This window comes from Coptis chinensis, chromosome 6, assembly GCF_015680905.1.
Source record: "Coptis chinensis isolate HL-2020 chromosome 6, ASM1568090v1, whole genome shotgun sequence".
Lineage (NCBI taxonomy): Eukaryota > Viridiplantae > Streptophyta > Magnoliopsida > Ranunculales > Ranunculaceae > Coptis > Coptis chinensis.
The window spans coordinates 65,305,185-65,323,662 of record NC_141461.1 but is presented as its reverse complement, the minus strand read 5'-3'; the positions used below and the strand labels follow the sequence as shown (position 1 = coordinate 65,323,662).

At 34.8% G+C, this 18,478-nt stretch overlaps 1 long non-coding RNA gene across 1 annotated transcript; it reads left to right on the top strand.

Annotated features, from left to right (window-relative positions):
* Positions 1-4,215: 4,215 nt before the first annotated feature.
* On the top strand, positions 4,216-9,129 carry LOC147493978 (uncharacterized). Its single transcript, XR_015198612.1, has 9 exons — positions 4,216-4,436; positions 4,522-4,574; positions 5,152-5,235; positions 5,361-5,434; positions 5,544-6,429; positions 6,567-7,072; positions 8,071-8,223; positions 8,424-8,761; positions 8,917-9,129. It is a non-coding gene; the product is annotated as an uncharacterized LOC147493978 (long non-coding RNA).
* The last annotated feature ends 9,349 nt before the right edge of the window (positions 9,130-18,478 follow it).

Genomic DNA, 18,478 nt, shown 5'->3' with positions numbered 1-18,478 from the left:
AAAGAGAGAGAGGACTAGGAAGAGATTTTAGGTTCATACAATATCCATTTTAACTCTGGCTCTAGTTACCGGTTGGTTGAAATCAGGTGGACAAAATAAATCGGCTTCATAAACAGTACCCAAGTTCGCTCCTATTTTCCAGAGAATTGTTTTGTTAATCCTAGCTTTTGGCAGGTCATATCCTATATTTGAATCCAGAATTTAACAAAATCAAACAGGTACTCGTCCATCCTACTAGCTCTTACCCATTTTTTCACCGAGAAGATATAACCATACATAATCCAAGGACCATTCTCCATCACATGTTTGCGTTCAAGAGCATCTGCAAAGTTTAGTTTGACATGTTCTCTGTCTTTGAGCTCCAGATTGACCCGTCCCTTTGTTTGCCATATTCGGTGGAGATCCTCTCCTAACCCCTCCAAATTAACTGGATGTCCACCATATATTTTACCCACCAGAGTGAGTTGTTCATTAACTTGCTCTTCAATATTTATGCAATTGATCTCCACTACTTGATGCTTCTTTGCGAAAAAAAGCTGGTGCATATTCTGTTGTAACGCCTCTATCTGTCTACTACCACTACTCCCTCCAGATGAAGTATCCTCTAAGCAAATTATATTTGGTGGCATAGTTGTAACTTAAGGTGAAAAGATGATGGTTTAACTTAGTTTAAGAACAACAAGATCTATGCTTGGGAATGACTCGTAGCAGGAAAAGGATTGAGCAAGAACTATATATATAAAAAAAAAAGTGTGCAGGGGGGGAATACACTAATTATAACAAAGATTGTATGGATGTTTGAAGTTTGAAAATTTTGAATTTTGAAACTTCAAGAAGAAGAAGGGGAAACTCCATCAACAAAGGGTTTTACGTGCTTATAAATGAAGGGCTTTTTAGACACCCACCCCTACCCCACCCCCACCCACCCCAGTATTAATCAAGAATCAACGACTTTGAGATGTAGTTTTAGGCAGGGCCGTCGGTTGAAAAATCGATTTTTCGACCGATATTTATCGTTTTTTCAGCCTACCGACTTTGAAACATTTGAAATATAGGCTATGAAAATTAAATTAATTTTAAACCGATATATATCGGTAAAACAGAAATAAAGATATATATCGGCAATATATTCTGACATATTCCGACATATTCGATATATATCGTTTGACTTAGTTGGACAGTTTGACTTTTGACTGATTTTGTTGACTATTGACCGATATATCTCGATATATATCGTTATATATCGGTGATATTTTTGATATATTCTGATTTTTCAATTTTTTTTAATATTATCACCAAAATGGGCAAAAACGATATATCAATCCGATTTTTTGATTTTTCTGATATGTATCGGTTTTGGGAGGGTCCGAAATATCTTCAAATCTCGAAACTTTCGGCCTTAGTTTTAAGTTCACGTACTTAAAGTTGTTTTACCATTGGATATTAGATTTTCTCTTTGTTTTTGGGTGGGGTGGAATTGGGAAGCCCAAAAAGGAAACTTTTCTTTGGGCAAAATGAAACTATCGGGACAAAACTGATAAGGACAAATTTCCCAAATAATTAACCCAAAAAATCACCCTCATTTTAAAAAAAAAACTCTCAAAGACAAAGACAATAGTTGACTCTTGTTCGGAAAAGACAATAGTGCATACCACTTTAGCTATGTGTTTGTCTGTGCATACCAAGCATCACAAGAAAAATGTATGCATAGGCGTACATACAAAACATAGAAGGGTAAAATTGGGAAGTGTGGAAGATAAAAAAAAAATCAAGTCTGTCCTTATTAATAATTAAAACGCGAAATCTGGTTTTTATAGTGGTTCTAAGCCAAAAAATGTCCTTATCATTTATCAATAGTTTAAAACCTAACTGTCCTAGACTATGAATAAAATTGGAAAGTGATCTTTTGGGTTATTTCTTGAACTTCTATTCATTTGTCAACAAAATTTTTAGAATTTTAAATTTTTAAACAAACGCTCTAAGCTACGCAGTAGTCATCAGGCCAGAGTTGAATGTGCAACGCATTTCTAAACTTGAATCTCTAATTAATCTATGGATTCTTAGTTGTGATATGATCGATTTCTTTTTTCATGTGTTTCGATCTTTTTGTGTTCGCAGTCTTGTTAATGTTGTTGTGTCGGTTTGCTCTTCATGAGAGATGGGAAGCTTCTTGTTGGTGATCTAGGACTTTGGGAAATCTATTATTGTTTATAAAAAAAAATTGAGCTAGCTATTTTGTATAATAGATAGCAATCGAGTATTGGTGGCAGTTTTGAACACGACAATAATGGGTTTGGGTTAGCTATAATTGAATTCAGGTCATTAAAGGTTGACTTGTCAAACCCATTAAATAGATGGGTTGGTCCGAGTTCAAGAAGTTAATTCGAACACCCCACGACAATACTCTGTTTAGCTGGTCGGGTCAAGAAGGTGATCAGTCCCCAAATATGCGTTTTATTACCTTTACAATAGTTCAATTAAGTTTTTCTTATGCTTAATGAACAGACAACTTATAGCTTTTACTACCGTTTGCAGGATACAGGCCATTTAGGACGTATATTCTTAATACGTGTATTTTAACGCAAAAAGACTTGCTATTGGCGCTGCTTGGGAAGATTCCAGCTTAGGAGCAAAAATACAGGAAAGTCAAAGTCAACTCTCAAAGACTCAAGGGCTTAAAGCAGAAAGCTAAGGACTCAAGGACTTAAAGCCAAAATCAAGAATTCCATTGTATGGGCTTAGGTCAAAAGCCCACAAGGTTGTTTCTAGAACGAAGGGCAAAGATGTAATTGGTGTCCTATATAAACCAAAGTTGTAGAGAAAAAATATTACCCTAGAGCTAATCTTTGGTCATTAGGAGTAGATTAAATGTTTTAATTTAATAGTATAATTTTATTTACTTGTTTTCCATTTTTATGTTCTTCAAGCTTTAAGTGATTTAATACAAGTTTTCAATATTAACTTTGATACAAGTTTTCATTCTTCTTTTCAATACAAGTTTTCTCTACTTATATTATCTTTGATTCAATCCCAAACACTAGTTATACTCATTTGACAAGTTCAAATGAGCATGACTTTGTGAACAAGATAACCACCAAAACCAATTTCATTCCATGTCTTGATTCAACAACAAGTCAAAAGCAAGTCTTAATCCCTATACAAATCAACTAAGAGTTTCACATTAAGAAGTAATTCCAAATAGCCATTAGAAAGTAGGAGAGAAGAGTTACAAGTCTAGTTTTTCCATCCATCAAAACTATCCTCCAAACAAATGATTCAAGATGAACAACACCCTCAACGCAACTATTTCCAAACACATCAAATGGCACCGCCGTCATGGATTCAAATGGGAAGAGGAAGATGGAGATAAACAACACTCATTGAACCCTTCTTCTTAATCTTAATTTCAATTTCTTTTAGTTTTTTTTATTGATTTCATTACTGATGTTTCATTTTTGTATGTTTCTAGTACACTTCTGCGTAAACGGAGCCCGAGAATAGCACGAGACAAAAGGTGCGCAAACGGAGCAAAAGAACCCGCACCGTACCTGTCATATGCGCACTCGCGCACGAAACGCGCTCGCATATGTCAGACATACACCTACAAACCGTTCACCCGCGTCCGCATATGACACTCGTCCGTGCCTCATTCACCCGCGCCGCGCCTCGATTTTCTCAGACGAAGATTCCGTTGGCTCTGAATCTTCATGTGTAAGCCTACTTTAATTCCCCCTGGTCTTTTTAATTCAACTGTTAGTAGATAAAAATTAGATAGATTTGCAAAGTTTTGAGTTTTCAAAACCAAAAATTCAATGAAAAAAGCAATTTAAAAATTAAAAGTTTTTATTAATTAAAATAAATTAGTAATCCATCAGCAAGGTTAAATATTAAAATTAGTTTAATAGCATGTTTATGTTTTATTTTTTATTAATTGTTGTTTATGCATGATTAGATTAAGATAATATCGTATAGTTAAATCAAACACTACACCATAACAGGCTATTTGCAACACACGCCTTTTTTGCTTTGCAACACTATTTTAGCGTTGGTAAGTTGCCTACGCTATATAAGTGTTGGGAATGTTGATAAGTGTTGCTTTAATTCGGAGGAATTTCAAGAATTAATTTCTAACGCTTTCAAATTAGAGCAAACCGTAGGGTAATTGTTAGAAACTTGAAATTTTGGGCAAAAGAGGGAAACAAAAAATTGCGCTCATTATTTTGTCGAAACATAAAACATAACCTCTCTTCTCTCCTCTCCCTCTCGCTGCTGTTACCCTCTCTCTTCCACTCCCTTCTCTTCTGTCAATCCCCCCACTTTCCTGTTATTTTCGGCGTGTTTTCCATGCAACACCTATTACTTCCTCTTTCCTTTTAACCTTAATTAATTAATTAATTACTCTTTGCTTTGATTCTTCTTCGGAGCCATATTTTCAGGTCCGTCTGTTCCTATTATTATTATTTTTTTGTATATATACTCTAATAATCTTGACTGACTTTGTTAAATTCATTTCCATTTCAGATCTATATTTGGACTTGTTTCTTTATCTGAGATCTACAACACTTTTCAGCTAGGTAATATTTTTTAATTTTTTTTTTTAACTTGAACTTTAGTTTTTGTTATTCAAGATTTCACAAATTTCGAGTTTGGGTATGTCTGTGAAAGATACAATTATATTGAAATTTTGAAATAAAAAAAAATCACTAGGGCACTTTGATACATAAGTCAATGCAGTTGACTGCCACATGCTTGATCTACTATTAGTTACGTTTTTGTTGATTTACGACACAGTATAAAGCATCGATTTTTGTAGTGTAATGCAAAGTTAAGGAAAGGACTATTCCATAACATTGGTTGATTGGTTGGTTGGTGATGTCTATTGAGATGTTTTAGTCAATGATATGTAGTTAAACGCTACTAGCATCTATTGAGATGTTTATGTTTAGAAGTGCAATGCACGATTAACAAAAGTCTGGAAGATATCTAAGTTGTCGTGGATTGCGATACATAACCAATGTTGTGCATTTGACCACCGTACATAACCAACTGTTATTGGAATCAAATGCAAAGATGGGATTGTTATGGTCAGTGGAACTTTCTTCTTTTCTTTTTCTGAATAAAGCCTTTTTATTATTAATTCATTTTCTCTAGGGTGTGGAGAAGCTCATTGCTTCCAAGATGATGTTACCTGGTTCTAATCGGAGAATTCAATCCGTTTATCGCCATTCTGGCATGGTATGTTCAAACTAACTAGTAATTCACTGTCGTCTATTTATTATAACTGTTTTTACTTGTTTCTTTGTAAGGAAAGTTTAGTCTACTATCATGCATTTTACTATTTAATTGATTTGCCTATGCAGTCTGTAGCTGGATTAGCAGTTGATGGGAGACAAATTGTCGTAAGAACCAAGTCTGAAGCAACTAATTATGAAAAGTTAGCATCTTGACTAGAAGCTTAGGATGCAGTGATAATTTCTCATATTTTGAGCAGAGATTAACTCCCTACAAATCTATAACAGGCTAAAACTTTTTTTAATTGTAAGGAGTTTAAAAGAGCTGCTCATGTTCTTCGTGACGAAACGGGAAAGAAGGTTGTTTTTCTTGCAGTGTTACGCCATTTATCTGGTTAGATTTTGAGCTTAAACTCATTTACTTGTTATGTACTTATGTTAGTTGCATTTGTTGTTTTCAGTGGTAGGGTTTATTGCATTGTGTTAAGTGTTTGTAACTACTTTGGATTTGCTAGTGTATGGTAAAGTTTTCAGGGTTGTTGTTATATGTCATGTGGTAAAGATAAAGAGGATAGGAGAATAAGAATAAGAATGCTAATTCTCATAGAGAATATGTTGTTTCCTTGTCGTAGCTGTGCTCAAAAGTCAGGTCATACTAAAGAGAGTTATTTAATCATAAGGTTCTAAGAGGATTAACGAGTTTGGTACAATGAATTTTTTCTTTCCAAATGATATAGTAGTGATTCAGGTATCGAAACATCCTTTTTGTCGTGACATTTTAGGTGATTGGGACTCATATATTATCTAGTGTGGTTTGCCACATCTTAGAATCTTGCGTCACTTTTTGGTTTCTGCAAGTGCTGATACCTAGGACCTGGTCTGAAAATGCCTTAGCTAAACTGTGCCTTTGCTAAATTCCAATTGTATCTAAAGAAATCAAAGAGGTAAGAGTGGAGTAATTGGTTCGTTGGTTCGTTGTACTGCTTGTTTGATTGGGTATAGTGGAAGAAGTGTGTGCTTGCAATTCTGTTTCACTTATAGGTTTTGTTTTGATTTCGTATGTTGTACTGTTGCCACAACATTACTTGGAGGATGGAAAAATTGCCACATGAATTGTTGAAGGCTAGGATCACTTGTTCACTTTTCTGCTCATAATACTAAGGAGTTTGGAAAGACAGTGTCTACTAACTAGTTTCAGGTAAATTTTTATGTGCATTGATGTGTTTGTTTTGCTGCTAACTTGCAATGAGTTTCCTGTTTATAGCATTTTCCTATGGAAAAAGATTAGTTGTTAAGTGTCTATACTATATATACATTGTTGTTTCATGTTTTCAGATCTCTGTCTTCAAACAGTTCCCTTGTTGGCATACTCATAGTGCTTCTATGAATGCCATTGGAGTCTAACAGTGTTTTCTTCTGTTGAGGTCTATGAAGCTCCATACCGCAATGTTGCGGAGGTCACTTTTAGACACCTCAGGCTTTTGCTGTTGCTGAAGTGCAATTTTACAAGCAACTTTATTACCTTGAGATATATATTATTATGTTCCTCAAGTAGTTTTGGCAGTGGGGAATACCGTAGCAGGGATCGCTCAAGCGAGGAGCATAGGAAGGTAATGAAAAATGTGGTTGATGGGCATTTTAGGGCTTTGGTAACTCAGCTGTTACAGGTTGAAGAATTGCCTGTTAGCGAGGAAGATGATCAGGAGAATTGGTTAGATATAATTACATTGTTGTACTGGGAAGCTGCTACTCTCCTTAAGCCGATACAAGCAAGGGAGGGGTATGGATCCCGGTGGTTATGTGAAAATCAAATGCTTGGCTTGTGGTCGCCTAAGTGAGAGGTAACTTTTCTTACTGCATATATAATTTAACTTCAGTGCAGTCTCAATGATGTGCAGTTGTGCACCGTACTTAGCTTGTCTATTTGTTGGTTATGACTCCTAAGTGTAGGACAAATGGTCATTTGGGTCCCTATCCTGTTATAGCATTTGAGGAAAATATAGTAGGAGGCCAAGAGTTGTATTCAAGAAAAATATTGAAGAGAACTAACTTTTAGTTTACTTATTATCCAATACATTATTTATTGTCCCTGTGGATGTTGACCAACAAAAACTTAAAAAGAAATGATACTTAAAATAATATGAATTCCTTTAAACAAGTTATCTTCGACCTCTTGAAATTGAAAATTTTGACAGTGAAAATTTTGTTTGTTTTCAATGATGAAAATATTGGTAAACTCATGAAACTATTTTTTGGTGATTTCTATGAATGATAAAAGGCACATAATAGGATCACTTTTTAAGGCCTAGCGCCATTAGTTGAACCGCCTTCTATGAATTCTTTTTAGCACGTGTTTATTGTTTATACACGATTCTTTTATTTTGTTATTAGTTTGGATTCCTGATTGGCAAGACCTTTTTTTTTTAGGTTTCCTTGTTTTTCTTGGTTAGAATCTAGGACGTTTTATCATTGTTACAAATAAGGCCGTTAGCCTCCCATTATAATCAGATTTGGTATTATGATTTGAGAATCAAGAAGGAAGTCTCCTTTTTCAGGGTGATGTTATGAGAACTACTCTATGTTGATAATATTTATTAGTTAGTTAAGTGTTTTTTATTCTGTTCCTGCTCCCAGGAGAGACTTACATTAGGGACATTCCGACATTATTGAAAGTTGTCTACGTTTTATCAACCTTACTGAATTTTTTTTTCCTTGATTTACGTCCGTTGCTTATCTAAATGTGAATCTGTTGAAACAATGATATGAAAATATATTGTTACCCTTTTCATATTTGAGTTTTTCTTCATCTGATGAACCTTTTGATCTCTTGTTTCTTTAGTATTGTGGTAAAAGGGGTTGTCTGTAAGAAGAATGTGGCCCATCGACGAATGACCTCAAAAATAGAAAACCCCGTTTCCTAGTTCTTGGTGGAGCTCTTGAATATCAGCGGGTTACTAATCACCTATCAAGTTTTGATACTCTATTGCAGCAGGTTTTTCTCATTATCTTTTGCTTCCCTTTTTCTTTTTCCTGATTAAAAGTGCTATTAGGTTTAAAGAAAAGACCCTATGGTGCTTCCTTAATTTTGTTTTTCTTGTTTGATTAATTCTTGCAACATCCTCATTGAATCATCTAATAAGTTGGGTTGTTTCATACTTTTTTGGGCTCTCAAGGTTTTACATCTTTATTCAGGAAATGGACCACTTGAAAATGGTCATTTGCAAAGATTGACGCTCATCACCCTAATGTCCTCTTGGTAGAAAAATCAATTTCGCATTTTGCCCAAGACTACCTCCTTGCAAAATATATATCACTCGTTCTTAATATTAAGAGGCCTCTTTTAGAGAGAATTGTGCGGTGCATAGGTGCACAGATTGTTCCTTCTATTGATCATCTCTCATCTCAGAAGCTAGGGTATTGTGACACATTCCATGTGGAAAAGTTTCTTGAAGAGCATGGCAAGTATGGTCTCATGTGCTGCAGGCAGTACTTCCAAAGCAATATATGCCAAGGAAATTGGCTTTATCAAGGTATGTTTTTAGTTGACACTAATGAGTTTTAGTCTTTTAGATCAAAAGAAAGAAAGTGGATTATTAAATTAGGGACATGATTTCCTTTCTCTCCAAGGCTATTGAATTAATAAGATACATATTATGATTTGTTGCTATTGTCTGCACTTTTTCAGTATCGTTAAAGGGTGGAGTCGGCGTGCTGTGCTGGTGGAGATTGTTATGATGAAGACATGTTTTTTTATGGTGAATTAGGACCTTAATAGACGATAAAAAGTTTGATTTCAGTTGATTCAGTATGTTTAAATCTGTTGGAGCAAGATATATATGACAATCAGTTATACTGAAGATTCTCAGTAATTCTAGTTTATCGTCATGATTACTGTTCCCATCTTTATTTGCTATTACTTTATGCTTCTTCTGGTGTATCTTGATTTGAATGTTTGCTAGGAATCAGATGGGATTTCTCTGGGTCCATCTGCTGATACTTATTGGCCCTTTGATTCAGTGAGTGATATAGGTGTAGTAGATTCGTCTTAACCTGTGGCTAGCTGATAAACGTAAAAAGAATAATTTTACTAATGAATAAAGCGATGAAACTCTAAACGTAAGTAAAACTAAACGATAGTTTACGTGCCTAATTTATCAAAGATTCTACTCTCAATCCTATGAGATATAGTGGAGTAGAGTGATTCGTTACACTCCTAGTCCTTCCGCATGTTGTGTTTTCTAGTCTAATTACTCTACTTAAGGTCTAATGAGAGATTTACGAAGTGGCAACTAGACTACGATGCAACTACCCACAAGATGCAATTAGTCGATTATCAAAATAACTATGGTTATGCTACGTTGATTCGATGATAAGGAGTTAGAGGGGATTGATTCCACCTTAACTCCACTTAATCCTATTAACGACGAATCGTCGAAATCCGACTTGAACTGCTTCGCAGAACAATTGGTTCTTCCTAATCCCTAATTACACATGGCATTTATACCAATTCATAATTAGCATGTGAACGATTAAACCCATTCTCATGGTGAACTAATCGTTTCTAGAGTGGAAAGGAAATTACGACGACTCTACGATAATCGGAATCAAGCTTTCATTAAGGCTTCTCAACCCCCTCTAATGGAGGTTTAGCCGAGAATCATTACGCAATCATTTTCGATTAAAATAAAACTAAACATAATATAAAGAATTGAAATTTTACTAATCTAAATTAAACAATAATTAAAATCTAATTAATAACTAATAATTGAATAACAAGTAATAAATGAAATCAGATCTAACACAAATGTAAATGACAAGAATCGAAATTAACAAACTAGCTATTTTATTAATCAAACTAATTAAGAGTAATGATTCTAAGAGTTTAATCTAAAACAAGGATTGGATTTGAAACTAAACTTAATTAAAACTAATTAAATCTAGATCTAGAAGCTATTCTAATGGCTACTTTCTATCTACTATTCTCTACCTCTTATCTACCATTAACAAAGAGCTAAGCTTTTTGTTTTTATACTTTCAGATCCAAAAATCGTGCATGGGCTTGGAGCCATGGTTTGGGCCAGAGAATCAGGCCCAAAACCCAATTCTTTCAGTCCAAAAAGGCCTTTTCAGCTGCAGTTGGCTTCAACAGACTTTTCGTCTACTTTTGCTCATTTGATTGGATCATGGCTTAGACCATTGGAAAGCTCTTTCCGAGCCGGTTGTTTTGACATAAGATAGGCCCCATTCCGAGGTCTGAGTCCAAAGATACGGCCTTCGAAAGTTCTGCTGACTTGTGTGCTATTTCTGCCCGCGTCGACTTTTCAGCCTTTGACCGGGCTTTAGAAAGGCTTTGTCTTCTTGAAACTTGGCCTTTAATCACGAAACTCCTTAGTAACCGACCTTTGCTCCTTTATCTTGCTAAAGTGGCACATTTCTGCACATAATGGACTTTGAAATCTGAAATGTATAAAAACACGTAATCAGTGTTAACTCTTAATTATTACTCACATAATTGGTCTAAAAGTATGACTGTTACAGGGTTAAAACTACAGTTTTGGGCTCTTATCACTAGCTCCATGAACCGATAGTCCCTTAGCCTTGCCTCTTTGGCTCCAGCAGATATTTATAGTTGTGCTGACACAATGTTAGCATTCTCTCACCTTGGTTGGGGCAGGTTTAGCTGGTTGCTACAAAATATGAGATTTTTTTTTTATTATTTGCAACCCATCAGCAACGGTACATAACCGTTACAAATTTAAAAACGTTGCTAAAATTTTGTACCAAACAAACATAAACAAGCGTTACAAATAATATTTGCAACGCTTACAAACCGTTGGAAATATCTGTTTGCAACGGTTAATAAGCATTGGAAATTTCAGTTTGCAACGGTTAATAACCGTTGGAAGTTTTTGTTTGCAACGCTTATTAACCATTGCAAAAATTTCCAACACTTTACCCACGCCATATTTGCAACGCTTAAAAAGCGTTGCGAAAATTATTAGCAACGCTTTTTTGCCGTTGCAAATAGCCTGTTATGGTGTAGTGAAAATACAAAAAAATTTATTTGGATAAATACAAAATAGTTTAAATTTTGAAAGTTTAGTCTTTTAGTTAAAGTTTACTTACCAAGAGTTGAGGATTCAACCAACTTGGACCGGTTAGATATGCGAGGCAAGAAAGAGTAGTACCACACTCGCACATCACAACCCAACTTGGGGGTTAAAGTTCCAATCTTTGACGGACACTTTCCAAGTTTTTACGTATTTTGTTTAATTAATCATTAGGGAAAAGTTAATTAGCTACACATAATTAAATTTTCGTGTTTACCGCTTTCATAGTTTTAGGCCCACGAAGGCAAATTTGTTTTAGACTAACGAAGGCAACCAATTATAACTTATTGGGTTTGCCAACATTTCAACCCGACTTGTGGGTCTTAGGTAGATTAAACTTGTAACTGTAAGAAAAAGCTCGAATGGTGGGTTGACACGCAAGACACCAAACACTTCGTCAACCCCACCACATTGCCTTCACCGTAAGGGTCGTGTACGCACACCTTGGGCGGTAATTTCTAAACCTTCTCGCTACAAAGTGTAAGAGGATACTTGTGTGTTACTAAGCATGCTTGGATGATTATGTGATTTACGTTTCAGTCTCGTCTTTACATTAACACTAAGGCTAAACCCAAGCCCTAAAAGAACAAAAAGTGGGATTAAGCCCCACTTTAGAACGGACGTTGTGTGAACTGTTTGTCACATAGACCAAACTAAAAATATAAAATCAATCAATCAGAGCCAATCTAGTCATGTCCATCAGGACAAACATCTAACACGAACAAAGAGAGTAGTGAGCTACTAGATTCCAGTGAACCAACCACCTTCCTTACTCCCCTCCCTCAGAAATATCGTGGGTGAGATTCTTGGTGGCACACCATCTGGTGACGTAGCGATCTTCTCCCTTGACACGTGTACTTCCTAAAACCCAGTTTCGCGCCCACTGTTAAATTCAAACGTACAGGGTATAATATCTAATTTACAGACATTGCATGCAAACTTTTTAAAAACTTCAAAGTCACAAATGAATTTCTGCAAATTGTGCATCATTCTTGTTTGAGCATACATGGCTTACATATATATGGAACAACCGTCATGGAATTACAATGCAAACCCAGAACCTTGTTCTTGTTGTGGTAGTCCGTATCATTGGGCGTCTCAATGCACATCATATACCGAGTTCGAGCCTCCTATGGAATATTCTTACAATTACGAACCTCAATTTTCAAATTTACCTAGTACCCAATACACGCAAGAGTTTTCTAATCATGCAGACAATTCATGGACTTCCAACACAAATAGTCAATCATCATTCATATATCCACCCGGTCAGTCAGAATATGGGTTCACTAACAACCCATTACCATTCACATCACCATCCATTTCAAATTCATATTCCACTCCACTGCATCACAAACCAACTTTACCGAGCAATGGTTAAGCAAACAATTCAAATACAACAAATAGCAAAGACCTTTTGTTCTCTCCAATCCATTTCAATCGATACCACATCTAAGACTAATATTCTTCCCACCAGTCCAGAACCCAACCAAAAAGAGAAACAAGGTGTTGTTATAACATAGCCAATTGCTAAAACCCATCTTAACATTTTATGACCATCCACCTGACTATCGTGTGAATTCCATATTATATGATGATAACTATATGCATGAGAACACTTCAACAAAGAACCTCTAGAACTTGTGTTAGAGAGTAACTCGGCAAACTTGGATGATGGCATTGAGAAAGTTTATGAAGTTCTAGATAAAGAGGACAAAGAAAATCAAGTGCTTGGAGAAGAGAATATAAATTTTATAGTAGAAAGTGGATCTAATTTTAGTTTTGTTGTTAAAGACTTATCGATGGAACAAATTTGTGACATCTTTAATATTGCAGATATGAACCACAAATTTATGGAAATGCCAAAGCTAGATAAAGAGTTCCTTGGGTCCTCGAGATCATATGAAGAACCACCACCCGACTATCATTCCCCCGAATTAACACCTCTCGAAAACCAACCACCTTTCATAAAAAATCCACAAAATTCTAAGGACTGTACCACTAAACCATTTCAAAGAAACATCAAGCTCGCATTTAAGCCAATTGCCTTTGAAATCCTTCATAATTTTCTAAACCTTCCTAGTAAAGAGACTTTGCCCAATATACAAACTCCAGAAAGTATCATTCCAGTTGAGAATAGCCCTACATTGATTGAAGTGCTAGGAAAATAGGAAATAGAATCTAAGGTGGAATATGAGTTCTTGAGAGCATACGATGATCCCTTTGCCAGGAAAATAGGAAATAGAATCTAAGGTGGAATATGAGTTCTTGAGAGCATATGATGATCCCTTTATTAAAGTGGTTGAAAAACCCAGTTTGCCATATGTTGCATCATCTAAGCCTCATGAAGAACAACTACTACCACACTCACACTCTCTTGGACAATTCAAATATGACGGGTTACTGCATAAGTTTCATGATGCTTTATATAAGTTTTCTTTTATCATTCTGTATTTTACACTTTAAATACATCATTTCATTCTGTTTGGGGGTAAATGCTTTCATATGTTTTTCTATAAATATCCCTAACTGGTTTGACTATTAGTATATAGTTAACAACATATTATCCATCTCATATGCATAGTCTTGGGGAATATGACTTAAAACAGCCCCACATATAGTCTTGAATATATGACTATAAAAGATTTATGTTATGTTTTCTCGATGTATTCCATGGGAGTGCATCATGAAGGTAACTGAACCACTCCACTTGGAGTGTGTGGTTGTAAGTGTCGGAGCCTTGAGTCCACGTATACTTGCATATTCCTTGTTAGCACTTTTACTCGTGATTTGAGTAGTGTACCCCTATGCAGCAGGTATACAATTTTCTTTTTCTTTATTTTACACTTCTTTTTAGAATAGCTTTTCTATTCTTGTCATTTACAATTCCTGTCTTTATTTTTATTTCCCTATTTTATATTTTTACATAAGCATTTTTCTTTCAATCTCGCCTTTGACGCTGAGTAGTCTCTCCTCTATAAAGAAGAGATGTGAAACAAAGCAGAGGGCGATAGAGATTGAGTGAAGGTGTCTTATGGTTGTCTCTCATGGTCGTTTAGAATGTCTCGTCTTCCATAGGTTTGCCAAACCATGGGATGGTTGGCAATTTGAGTCCTTTTATTTCGAATTTTTTTTCCTTCTGTGGGTGATTTCTGTGGGGATGGTTCGCAATTTAAGTCACATAAATTCAAAAATCTTTTCCTTCTATTGGGAGGATCACTCTCCTCATAGTGATTTTTCTTAGTAGTTTTTTTTTTTTTTTTTTTTTTTTTTTTTTTTAAAGTAATTTAGGAACAAAAACCCAAAAAGAAAAACCTTTCTCTCACCCTTTTATAAAAGTTCTTGTTTTTCCTGTGCTTATAATAGAGTTTCTCGATACATCAATAGTTATGTGATTTTCTATAAACAAAACGGGCAATGGATTCCACATAGACTACCCTTAGAAGTACACAATCTACATTCTTCTAAGGGCGGTTTGAGGATCAGTTATGTGTTACTAAGGGTTTCCCATATCACTATGATATTCGTACGAGACATCTTACATCTTGCACAGTAAATCTCCTAACACATATAACTGAAGCCCCAGTCTGACTGGAATGTGTTCAATAAAGAGCACAAATGAAAGTTGCCTACGGTCACCAGTTATGGGTAGTTTTCAAACTTCACTTTAGAAAATCACAGCTTTTGTAGGAGTTATCTTTATAACATTCTCTACATAGTTTTTCAAAAACTTGAGAATATAAAAATTAAAATCTTACGCCCCAGAATAACCAAAATGATACTGGATAAACGTATGATTTTATCTTTTTGTAAAAACCCTCTATATGGTTAGAGATACCTTTTGAGAAAAACGGGATTCAAAAATAAATACTAATAATAAATAAATTAAAAAAAAAAAAAAAAACACACACACACACACACACATATAGTTATTTACATACTTGCATTTCCCATATTTTTATTTCTTAACCTCTAAGTATAATTCCGCATGCATGTTAAGTATTTCATAGTAGAATAATTACATAAATCCCCAGTATAACAAACCATGTATTTCTCATTCTATATCCAGCAACCCACTCTCCAAACTTATTTGTGGGTGGTATATTTCCATCACGAAGAACAGAGTACAAGTTACTGCCGTTTTTGCTCATGTTCCTATGGTAATTTATTTCATTTTCTTCATACTTTGAGGACAAAACATATTTATGTTTGGGGGTGGTATAGTAATATTCTGCAAAAACTAGGCATTTATTATATAACATTCTTATATTAGATATATTAAGTATATTTCTATATTTCTTTCTTTTTTAAAATATTTCGAAAAGACTAAAAATATTTTTCGGTTTAGTATTAAACGTCTTGTTTTCCTTTTTCTATGATGAATAGATGGTTTAGAAGTCTCATTATAGCAATAGAGTAAAGATTCGTTCTTCGAACTCAGACTAATATGCATACAATAGTTTCTGCATCTTTTCATGAATGACATGCATCAACATTTGATTGTATATAGCAGTGAATTTTTGAGACCAAGGTTAAAATAGTTAAGTTCCATATTCTGTGAAAATCTAGCCAAAAACCTCATCTGAATGATTATTAAGTGATGGCATAAGGATGTTCATATAGAGAGATAACACGTCCACTTGCTTGATCACCACGCCATATCCTAGGAGAGAATTTAGCCCATTTTTGGATTGATATAGTCAAATAAACGTTAAAACTTAAAAACCCAAAAAGATAATTTTTCCTCTAGTTACCCCCCTTGAGCCTTCACCAATTTCTAAAATCCTTTTTATTTCTTTGCCATCAATCCTTAAATCGTTACTACACACAAAATAACTACTACATAAATACAAATAGATAGCATTCATTCAATAACACTTGTAAAAAAACGCTATTGTTTCGGCAGTAAACTGCTTCAACACAACGAGAGCAATGGTAAAGAACGCACTAAGAAACAGAGGAATTTGATGTTAGGTGATAAAAGTAATTTTACGTATTCTAACTATCTATGCGTAAACACAAATAATCAAATTACGTAAATACGTGTTTATATCAATATTCCTACTCTCAATAATGAAGTAATATCGAGAGTCGATTCGCTCCACTCTCAATCTATCAAGACTAAATAGAATTCAACTAATCAAACCAAAAGGAACAATGGTGAGAGTGATGTGTTTGGTGTGAAATTTCTATACTACCATTCCCAACACAAGAACAATAATAACAATAAGACATAATTAAATTAAACTGAAATTAAAACTTTATAAATCTAAATTTAACAATAGTCTAAGAATCAAAATGAAGACAACCTAATTTATGAATTTAATGAACAATAATCCAACCCAACATCAATAACTACTGAAAATGACTAACAACCAAGAAATGAAATTAGATCTAAGAAATAGATAAATGACAAAATTGAATTTGATCAATAATAAACTACTTTATTTATCTAATGAAGCAAGAACAATATTTTAATACTTTAAATTAAAACAAGGGAAATGAAAACTAATTAAAATAGAGATTTAATTCTAGATCTAAAAATTATTCTAACCCTAAACTCCATTAACATTAGCTTCCTAACCTAACTACTTTTGCTACCTAACCTAATTGCCATTAACAAAGAGTCAAGCTTTTGTTTTTATACTTCCAGATCCAAAAATCGTGCATGGGCTTGGAGCCATGTTTTGGGCCGGAAAATCGGGCCCAAAACCCAATTTCTTTAGTCCAAAATGGGCTCTTCAGCTACAGTTGGCTTCGACAGATGTTTCGTCCACTTCTGCTCATCTGATTGGGCCAAGGCTTGGACCATTGGAAAAGCTCTTTTCGAGCCGGTCGTTTTGACATAAGCTACTCCCAATTCGAGATCTGAGTCCAAAGATATGGCCTTCGGAAGTTCTCACGACTTTGTGTCTTTGTTTTACGCCCGCGTTGACCTTGACTTTTCAGCTTTTGACCGGGCTTTACAAAGGCTTTGTCTCCTTGAATCTTGGCCTTTATCACGGAACTTCTTAGCAACCAACCCTTGCTCCTTTATCTCATCAAAGTGGCACATTTCTGCACATAATTGACTTTGAAGCCCGAAATGCATAAAAAACACGTGAATCAGTATTAACTCTTACTTATTACTCACATAATTGGTCTAAAAGTATGATTGTTAAGGAGTTAAAACTACAGTTTTGGGCTCTTATCCCCCAAACAGCATTTTACTTGTCCTCAAGCAAATATGAGAAATTAGAATAAGTGACCAAAAATGAGTTCTAACTACTCTCGTTTACTGAGTCGCGATTGCATTTACCATATGCAATAAGGCCTTAAACCACTAGGAATTCCCTAGTGGACGAAGTTATAGCCTCGTGAGAGTTTTCCAAAGAAGGTACTCACAAACTTCATCTATACTACAAATCGACTAAGAAATAAAACTATTGTTTCCTTATTTATGTCTCAATTATCTATACATCTCAATCGAAATGAATACGTAATAGTCATGCGAAACCTAAGCTAATATATGCATAATAATCAATCATCTACTTAATAACATATATACAATGAGTAATGCTATGAAATGCTTAGCAGGTCCGTTTCTGAAAAACTTCGAATAAGCGTCCTTAAGTAGGTCCTCACATAAAAGTCAAGACAAAAATCACTCCGATTTTTCCGCTCAAGTTTTCATACTCCGGTTAATGCGATGGGCACACTTTACCTTACAATCTCAATGACACACAAGGAAGCCGGAGTCGATCAAACACATCTGCCACTTACTATCACACTAACCTATTCCTAATTGAGCTAGAGGTCTTTATTAGGTGTTGCGGGGATTAGGAGATGGTTTAAGAAGGAAGGAAATGGATATTCAAAAGGACAAGTCTGAGATAATAGAGTCTTCATATTATGTAACTTAGAGAAACCTTGTTATTTTCTTTTGCTTCTATACTTTGTTTCCATCCTTAGCCATATTTTTCTTTTTCTTTTCTTTGGCTTTTGACTCCCTTTTATTCTATTTTTTTGGAGTTTTATTTATTTCTATATTTTTTTTTTTTTTTTTTTTTTATTTTTTTTGAATGGAAACTTCTTTTCTTTTTTTTCCTCAAGCAACTAACAAATTTTTGTTTACACGGGTTTTTCTCTTTCTTCTTT